Source organism: Suricata suricatta, chromosome 2, assembly GCF_006229205.1.
Source record: "Suricata suricatta isolate VVHF042 chromosome 2, meerkat_22Aug2017_6uvM2_HiC, whole genome shotgun sequence".
In the NCBI taxonomy this organism is placed as follows: domain Eukaryota; kingdom Metazoa; phylum Chordata; class Mammalia; order Carnivora; family Herpestidae; genus Suricata; species Suricata suricatta.
Window position 1 is genome coordinate 64,273,864 of NC_043701.1, and position 10,042 is coordinate 64,283,905.

The 10,042-nt window shown below is 38.7% G+C and overlaps 1 protein-coding gene across 1 annotated transcript in view; it reads left to right on the forward strand.

Annotated features, from left to right (window-relative positions):
- Nucleotides 1-10,042, forward strand: part of RELN (reelin) — a 495,668-nt gene that overhangs the window by 227,277 nt on the left and 258,349 nt on the right. The window lies entirely within an intron of this gene.

The following is a 10,042-nucleotide window of genomic DNA, read 5'->3' on the forward strand; positions in this document are numbered from 1 at the left end:
AACTTCTAAGTCATTGGTGTACCTCATTGTTTACACTCTAGTCTCCCCTCTGAAGGCAGCTTAGGTTCAATTCCATGGAATTTTTGAGGGCAAAGAAATAATGAATCAATTCCATTCATTAAAAAATTGTTGAATAGAGAGGTGCCTGTGTGGTTGAGTCAGTCAAGCGTCCGACTTTGGCTCAGGTCATGATCTCATGGTTTGTGGGTTTGAGCCTCGTGTTGGATTCCATGCTGACAGCTCAGAGCTTGGAGCCTGCTTCAGATTCTGTCTCCCTCCCTCTCTGCCCCTCACCCCCACTTGTGCTCTGTCTCTCAAAGGTGAATAAATGCTAACAAAAAAATGATTTTTAACCTGTTGAATGCATAAGTGGATGCTTGAATTTGTTGGCAATTTATTATATTTTTGCTGACTGGGGAAATAGGTCTATTGACCCAGAGCTACCATCAATCTGTGTCATTTTGGCAACTGATAGTTGCCAAAGGGAGGAGGAGAATGGGCAAAATGGGTGAAGGGGAGTAGAGGGTGTGCAGGCTTCCAGTTATGGAATGCGAATGAAAGGCACAGCATAGGGAAAATAGTCAATCATCCTATAACAGCTGGTATGGTGACAGATGGTGGTTATGCTTATGGTGAGTGGAGTAGAACATATAGAGAAGTTGCACCACTGTGTCGTACACCTGAAATTACAGTAACGTTGTGTGCCTTTTATACTCAAATTTGAAAATTAAAAACAGACTGGAATTCCATCCTCAAATGTCAGTATATGATACTCACTTGTTTTTTAAATTTTCACTGTTCAATGAATATTAGGCAATAATCATTTTATACAGTAAATTAAAAAAGGATATAATTCCTTCTCTCAAATAGCTTAGAGTTTAGTAGAGAATATACTAAGAGCATATTTTTAAAAACCTCATACTCCAGGATATAAATTCACCATGGGACTGGATAGCTCAGTTGGTAAGGCATCAGGATATAAATTCATGGGTGGAATAGAGGGAGTACAAATAATATACATATTGTAGTTCCAGAACAAGAAAGATGGCTCTGGTGGGCTTTTCTTGGAGAAAGTGGCCCTTGAACTGAGCATTGAAGATGTTATATAGACAGAAAGTGCTGGTGCTTAAACATTAGATGGAGGAACTTTTTGTGCCTTTTCTAGAAAAAAAATATAGACCTAGGTAGTATACAGTAAAAATCAGACTAGCCAGAGTCATAAAGTCTCATTATTTATATTCCACTTAAGAAATAATATATCAATGAAATTTCACTTCCCTGTGAACATATCCTAAATACAAGTTTCTTAAAGCAAATTGAAAATCTTTATTAAGAAAAGGCCAAAGAAACTCTCAAAGAGCACTGCTTGTGTCCAGGAAAAACTCTCTACTCCTCCTGACATTGGAGTCTTTTATATTCCACTAATATAGATGTTATCAGATGATTTGTTTCTTCCAAGGCAAGTTCATTCTATCAAGCTAATTCATTGTCTTCAGTGAGTTTTCTTGACAGATACAAAATGTGACTTTTATGGGGTCCAAATTCTGTTGTTTTTGAAATCAATAAAACATGATTGATTTTGCTTCACCCATTTTCATGACTGATCTGATAGATGGTTTCTTGACCGAAGTTATGGATTTTGTGTCCCTTTCACTTAACCAATGGTTTTTCTCACTTAAAAAAAAAAAGCTTGTTAACTTTAAAATGCCACATACTTCTGTTTTCTATCAAATATACTTTAGAGCAATTTTACTTTATCCCTTATTGCCCATAATCTCCTTCATGTAGCCTCTTGAAGGTTAAAAAAGCCCCACCTATGAACCGCTCATCATTTGAGAGAGGACTTTGTTAAGCAGAAAATGGCTGGAGAGGTTCTGAGGTCAAGTGAGTCCAGTTTGACTCTTGAGCTCGTCACTGGCCAGCTGGGTGCCTTGAGAAAAGTGAGAAGCTTTCTTTACGACTCTGCACCTGTTTCTTTGTCAGTAAAAAGTGAGATGAATACTGTTCCTACAGCATTGTTTTAAAGTCTGATGAGCCTGAAAAGGCCTGGCGCCATGCCTGATATTGTAGGTGCTCAGTGCAAGTTATTCCTTCCCTTCTTCTCTTCTTCTTTCTTTCCTTCCCCACTTTTTTCTCTTTTCCTCCTTTCTCTCTCTACCACCTCCCCTGCACTCTTCCCCTACTTTCCTTCTTATCTCTCCCTCTCTTCCTTTCTCTTTCCCTTTCTTCCTTCTGTGATATATTTGCATTGTTGTCCTTGTCTCCTCTAAGCCCAGATATGACCCCAAATTATTACTTATTTTATTTTGTTTTTTGATGTTTATTTTTTTATTTTTTGAGAGAGAGACAGCGTGAGCAGGGGAGATTCAGAGAAGGAAGGAGACACAGAATCTGAAGACAGGCTCCAGGCTCTGAGCTAACTGTCAGCACAGAGCCTGACACGGGGCTTGAACCCACAAATGTGAGATCATAACCTAAGTTGAAGCCGGGTGCTTAACTGGCTGAGCCACCCAGGTGCCCCCTAAATTATTATTATTTTTTAAATCTTCAACGAGTTGAAGGACTTCAGCCACATCCTCAAATTTTCCATCATTGCATATGGATGGGAAAAAACCACACATCAGAGTAATTATGTCTATTATATAATATGTGGAACATATATTGATGAAAATATATTATAGTAGAATCATAAAGAAGGGGGAAAAAGAGACTATTAGTTGTCTCAAAATTCTTAGAAATAGACATAAACTCCTAAAGTCAGAAACCAGCACCAAACAAAATTGGACATCCCAGTGAAATATGTCCAGTACAGTATGAAGCCCTACTTGATTTTGAAACTTTATAAAGGCAGTTTTCACTCCTCTGAAATCTGTTTCTTCACGACAAAATTGATAATGTGAGGTTTTTTTTCTTTATGATCTCGTCTTTGATTCTCTCCATCCCACAGAATTAGAAATCCCTGGGCAACTGTGTGACAGTGTAGGAAGGAGAAAACCTTGCTGGCAAAGCCCATGACTCTGTGTCTCTGCTACACACTGCAACATACACACAGCAGGGTGCCTCTGTGCTACTTCTGGGTAATCCCCATGACTACATACATCGCCAAATAATCTGTCACAAGAGAAAAATGTACTTCTTGTAGAAGTATGTTTCTTCCATGGGGTTTGAAAATCATCGTACGTATTATTCAATCTGTAATTTTCAAGGACAAACTGAAGGAAAAGTTAAGAAACTAGTCATGTCTGTGCAGTGATGGAGAGAGAGGTCAGTTTCAAAATTAGTCACTCACAACTTTCTTGCTTCCATTAACTTTATTTAATAAAATCCCAATTGTTTTCACTCTATTACATGTAATTCATGTTACCCATGTTTATTATCTCATGTACAAATTACTATATATAAAAAACAAGGATTGTAAAACACTATGACTATTTTTATGAATGAACATAACAGCCCAGTTACTCTTCCAAGTGTTGGACAGCAGTTGGGATAGAACCAAGAAACTTTTCTTATATCAATTCAATACTGAATATCCTGTATGTCTACTTAGTTTAAATACTAAGTTTCATTTCAAAATTAACAAATGTACTTGGCAAAAATCCAATAATATTAAAAAATATTTAAAATTAAACATCCAGATGGCTAAGAAACACATAAAATGATGCTCAACATCACTCATCATCAGAGAAATACAAATGAAAACCACAATGAGATACCACCTCACAGTCATCAGAATGGCTAAAATCAACAAGTCAGGCAACAACAGATGTTAGCGAGAATGTGGAGAAAGAGGATCTCTTTTGCACTGCTGGTGGGAAACCACACTGGTGCAGCCTCTCTGGAAAACAGTACAGAGGTTCCTCAAAAAAATTAAAAATAGAACTACCCTATGACTCAGCAATTGTACTACTAGGTATTTATCCAAGGGATACAGGTGTGCTGTTTCAAAGGGACACATGCACCCCGGTGTTTATAGCAGTGCTACCGACAATACCCAAAGTATGTAGAGCTCAAATGTCCATCGACAGATGAATGGATAAAGAAGATGTGGCGCATATATATATAATGGAGTATTACTCAGCAATCAAAAAGAATGAAATCTTAACCATTTTCAACTACATGGATGAAACTAGAGGGTATCATGCTAAGTGAAATTAGTCATTCAGAGAAAGACAAGTATCATATGACTTCACTCATATGAAGACTTTAAGATACAAAACAGATGAACATAAGGGAAGGGAAGCAAAAATAATATAAAAACAGGGAGGGGGATAAAAACATAAGAGACTCGAATATGGAGAACAGAGGGTTACTAGAGGGGTTGTGGGGAGGGTGGGCTAAATGGGTAAGGGGCATTAAGGAATTTACTCTTAAAATCATTGTTGCACTATATGCTAACTAACTTGGATATAAATTTTAAAAACTTAATAAAAAAATAATCAATCAAAGTAAAAATAAGCCTTCCTCCCACACTACACCGGTATTCACTTCCAACAGAGGTGGCAACTGCTAACAGTTTTTGCCAGTCCTTCCAGAAATTGTTTATGTTTATACAAGTGTAGCAGTTATGATTTCTGACCACAGACTTGGGTGTCAGAGGAATAAAACTTTCATTGTTCTTTCATAACCCAACTTAATTTCTTTTTATTGTCCTCCTTCCAGTGGCTAAAACATCATTTCCATTGCCTTTGGCTATTTTTCTGAGGTTGTGACCACGTTTCAGAGGACTTACTAGTGCAAACACAGGGGTGGTCTGAGGCTGTCCCTCTGGTCTCTGAGTCATCTCTCCCTGTAGATACCTTGGGAGCCTTCCTGTCTTGTCTAGTCTTTGGTGGCTAGTCCACACGGATGGCCTTTGCGCTTGTCCTAGCCATTCCTTCAGGGCATGACTCTGTCTTGATCCCTGTGTGGAGGGCGTGGAGACTGTTCTGCTGCTCCTGGAACTGGGCCATGGGCATCTATCTCCTTGATGTTCTGCTCTGGTTTACCATCATGCTGCTAGAGTCCTTCCACCTCCCTGGAATGCGGAGCAGAGTCCTTTTGCTCTTTGTCTCCCAAATATCTCTAGGGCTCTGCTAGGGAAGGAGCCCTGTATTTCCTCTACTCTCTCAGTGCTTTGTTTGAATGAACAATGAGAAGTAAAGTTACAAATGAAGAGAAAACAAAACCCCTTCATGGGAATATAGTGGTGGCTCAGGCTTATCGAGAATGAGGCTTCTCTACTTCCACTTCACCCTGATGTTGGACCACACGCAAGTATATCTGAACCATGGCAGTAGCTTCATCAACTCAGATGTGCCATTGAACCCAAGAAGTGAGAGCAACACCAGTCTATCAGCACTGCTGACAACTCTCCATTGTCATATCAAGTGTGTTCAATACGATTGTATTACTAGGATGGAAGGGACCAGTAGTATCTTAGTCACATAGAGACAACCCTCTAACCTCTAAAAACAGGGAGATGGGAAGAAAACCCTCATATAATTAAAGTTCGAAGGAATTAAGGACCTACAAGTATGCTTTAATAGTTCCTTTTTATAGATTAAACTATTTTAGTATGATGTAAATACTGCTAGTTTTCGGATGAATGGAGCACAGTCTTGATTTTTTTTTTTATTAAAAAGAATCATAGCTAATAGCCCCAGTCTGAGAGCATACTAGCTACCCATCAGCAGGAGAATGGATAAGCAATGATATAGAGGCGCTTCAATGGCTTAGTCGGTTAAGCCTCTGGCTTCAACTCAGGTCATGATCTCATGGTTTGTGGGTTCGAGCCCCATGTAAGGCTCCGTGCAGACAGCTCAGTTCCTGGAGCCTGCCTCTGACTCTGTGTCTCCCTCTCTCTCTGCACCTCCCCTACTCACGTTCTGTCTCTGTCTCTCTCTCTCTCTCTCAAAAATAAATAAAACATTAAAAAAAACAGCAATATATTCATACAATGGAAATTCAGCAATAAAAAGGAATGGATTGTTCATAATGGAAACAAAATGGTTAAATGTCAAAAATATCATGTTGAATGAAAGAAGCCAGAAACCCAAAATAGTTCTTACTATATGGTTCCACTTCTATGAAATCTAGAATAGGCAAAATTATCTAAAGTGCTAGAAATGAGATCAGAGATTGTTTCTGGGATTGATGGAAGGGTGGAAGGAGTTTTCTGGGGGTGACAAATATGTTATATGTATCTTTCGGGCCATGGGTTAGATGTGTACACTTGTCAAAACTTGAGGTTTGTATATTTCACTGTGTGAAAATTTACCTGTTAAAAAATTCAACAGTAATAAGAAAAACAATGAGAAAAAATAAACATGAGACATTACTGATTCATAGCTTGCACTTATGAAGAGTTTAGAGAGAGAGTTAAAGGAACTAGAAAGTGAATGATTTGTGAAAAACGATTTAAGTTTCCTTAAGTGTCTTTATTCTCCAAGCAATTACAAAGTCAAGCAGGAATCCTTGTTTTGCTTAACAGATTATCCCTTTAATGCTTGTTTTGTGAAGATCACAGAAGGCATTTGGAGCCGTAATACCACTGGGCTCTGATGTTCTAGTGGGAAACGTGGGGCTGTTAGAAAACATAATGATAAATTGCAACACAGCGACAACAGATGTTTCCCCTCCAGCACAATAACAATAGCAGAGATGTCCTTTTCAGCAGAGATCAGGGAAGAACAGGAGTCAGTCCTCAAAAGATACATCTCAGATGAGTAAGTCATGATGCTAACAGGGATATGAGACATCAGGAAGAAAGACACAAATGAAGTTGTTTTGGATCCTTTGGTACCTGGAGACCTCTGTCAGTTGGTTTATCACACAGAAAGCCCCTCAACTTAGAGCTAAGGAAGCTCAAGCCATGGGTGGCATTATATAGGATTGCTTCAATCAAGAAGCGATCAGAATATTTCCAGTCTTATGTCAGTAAGATCATACTGAAGGACCAGGGAAACAGAGATCACAAACTTTGCTGCATCTGGTATTCTCTTGAAAATACTAATTTAAAGGGGCACCTGGATGGCTCATTCTGTTGGGCGTGCGACTCTTGATATCAGCTCAGGTCATAATCTCACAGTTTGTGAGTTCAAGCCCCATGTTGGGCTCTTTGCTGGCAATGTGGAGCCTGCTTGGGATTCTCTCTTTCTCACTCTCTCTCTGCCCCTCCCCATGCTCATTCTCTCTTGCTTTCAAAATAAATAAATAAACATTAAAAAAAGAAAAATACTAATTTATGATAGCACTTATTCTCACTCTCTCTCTGCCCCTCCCCATGCTCATTCTCTCTTGCTTTCAAAATAAATAAATAAACATTAAAAAAAGAAAAATACTAATTTATGATAGCACTTATTCTGAAATAGAGCAAAAACATGGGTAATTTGGCTTATTAAAGTTTATTTTCTTTGAGAAAAATAAGTAACTGAACAAAGAATATAAAAAGTCCAAGGTTTTAGTATGAAGAGGATGACTTATTCTAGCTGGAGCTCAGTGATTAAAAGAGCCCATGAGAGAAAAAAGTCAAGCAAGTACCTCGTAGTTCATTGGTATCTTGGAGCGTCTCCCCCCATAAATAACAAAAACAAAGAGGACTCCATTCAGTAGCCAAGTGTGAGAATCACAATGTAAGTGGTTTCCAGGAAATCAGAAAAAAAAAAGTTAGACTGATGAATGGTGTCATTAGGAAGGAAACTGGATAACAGCACATCCACTTTGCTCAACGTCCAGCAGGCCCACAGGCAGCAAGCCTGGAAGGTTATGCTGGGTGAAGGGGAGAAGTGACCACAGACACCAAGGGCTCTGCAGCACAGCTGAAGGATTTCCAGGGGGCAGGAGGGTTGGTTGGTAATGATGATCACTTACAAGACATATGACATTATAAACTTACCCAGTGTAACACAGAGCACAAACCTCACATTTCTTTTCAAGAGCTGGTGAGCAAGAGAGATTGTGAATAGCTGAGAAAAGTCAGGCAAAATAAATCTTTTCTCCGATGACATACCTTTGCCAGAATCTGTAATATATCCATGTATTTGTGAGTTATGAAATTTTAATTTGATTTTTTAGGGTTTAATGGTCCAATATTCTGTCCTTCTGTGTACCTTTACTTTTTCTATCGCTTCCTCCCTCTTGACTTCTTCATCTCTTCCCCACTCTCTCTTACTCTTTCTTCTCTTTTCTTAATAACTTTTTTCTCTTACTACAAAACTCTCTTCTAACCTTCCTTTCCTTTCTCTTCCCCCTCCTTCCTCTCCTTTTCTTACCATGATGTCATTGCTCTGGGGAAATCTTCATCTACAATAGAAAGGTTAACCAGGAGGTGTCCTACCAATAAAATAAGGTGTGAATCTTGAGGCTTATTATTTCCTTCTTTAATCCCTGTTTTAGATGACAGAAGTAAGAGCTCACTCGGTGGAATTAAATGTCAAGTACATTTGAAACAAGGGAGAAAATATTTCTTCAAGCAGCATGTAGTGGAATTCACCATAGTAGGAGGTCAGAATATTGCATGCAGTAGTAGGATATTAGAAGGGTTATTTTTAACCCAAATAATATTTGTCATTGTCCCTGTTAACAAAAGAGAGATCAAAATTCCAAATCCCTAGAGGAATAAAAAGAGTTCTTTTGCCTTCCTCAGTGAGAAGTAATGAGGGTAAGCCATAAATGGAGTTTGTCATTTTCACATTTCAAGTATGTGTTAGCTTCTTAGAAAAAAGGCATGACATTGTTGAAGGTGATATTATTCTCAGTCTTATAGAGTGAACTTTCTTGCTGTTTTTCTAAAAATATTCTACATTTGGAAAGAGAATAGGCTTTTTAAAAACTTAATCTTTTCACAAGAATGTAGTTATGCCCTCTTCATTATATAACATTCTCTCTTTCATACTTATTTTGAAAGAGAGAGAGAGAGAGAGAGAGAGCGCGCGCAGGGGAAGGGCAGAGAGAGGGAGAGAGAGAAAATCCCAAGCAGGCTCCATGCTCAGCAAAGAGCCCAGTGTGGGGCTCGATCCCATGATAATGAGATCATACCTGAGCTGAAATCAAGAGTGGGATGCTTAGCTGACTGAGCCACCCAGGAGCCCCAGAAAACATTGTATCTTTATTATAAAATATGGTCAAAAGTTGAATATTCTGATTGTTGAGGTTTGAATCGAAAGTATAAGGAGCTCTGGTGTCTCCAGAAGTCAGCTGACTGCTCAGCTAGCGAATGGCTCTCAGAGTCCCATTTACTTCGGTGGATTGGCCAGCCCCTGATCTGGCTTTGCCTCGCAAACTCACACATCAGATTTTGTCAGACAGGCGGTGTGAGTGGTTCCTGGGGTAAGACTCAGGTTACCCTTGGGTCAGGAAATTACAAGAATTTTCTCTTCTTTTTCCATTTTAAAGTACTTTTATAGTCACTACAAGTATTAACATTGTTTTAATATCTCCATTCATTATATCCGTTCAGAAATGCAGGTAAATGCACAATCCTGGTTTATAGAATGTTGGGTTGCTTCTCTGAGGCTGAGCTCCAGACACTGACTTTTTCAGAGGCAATAAATTATGGAGAGATAATCCGATGTCCTCGGTCTTGCGGAAAAACGACATGTACTTCAAATGAGAATTTGATGATAACTGATTGTCAGTGAGTTTCCAGGTGATTACCTTGTTTCAGCAGAATGCCTGACGAAAGGCTGAGTGATTTCACTCTGATCTAAAAAGAAAAATGAGCCATGTAATTAGACTACTCTTGAGAAAATAATATTTCAATTATTTATGTATTGTTATGAGGATGATGTCACCACGAGTCATTCATAAATCTCCTGTTGTGTGAAGGAGCCCAATTTTCTCATTAATCCTCCTCCTCTTTCCTGCATCCTGAAAGTCCTGTGTGAGTCACTGCATGGCTGAAGGGCCATTTCAGCCTGTGTCTTCTGACCAGGTTTTTGACATGTTTTCCAGCCTCATAATTTTTCAATCAGGATTGAAAACATAATTATACCTTCAGAAGTTTACTCTCTACAGCATAAATGCACCTCACATATAATTCTTTATCCCAGACAAAAACAGT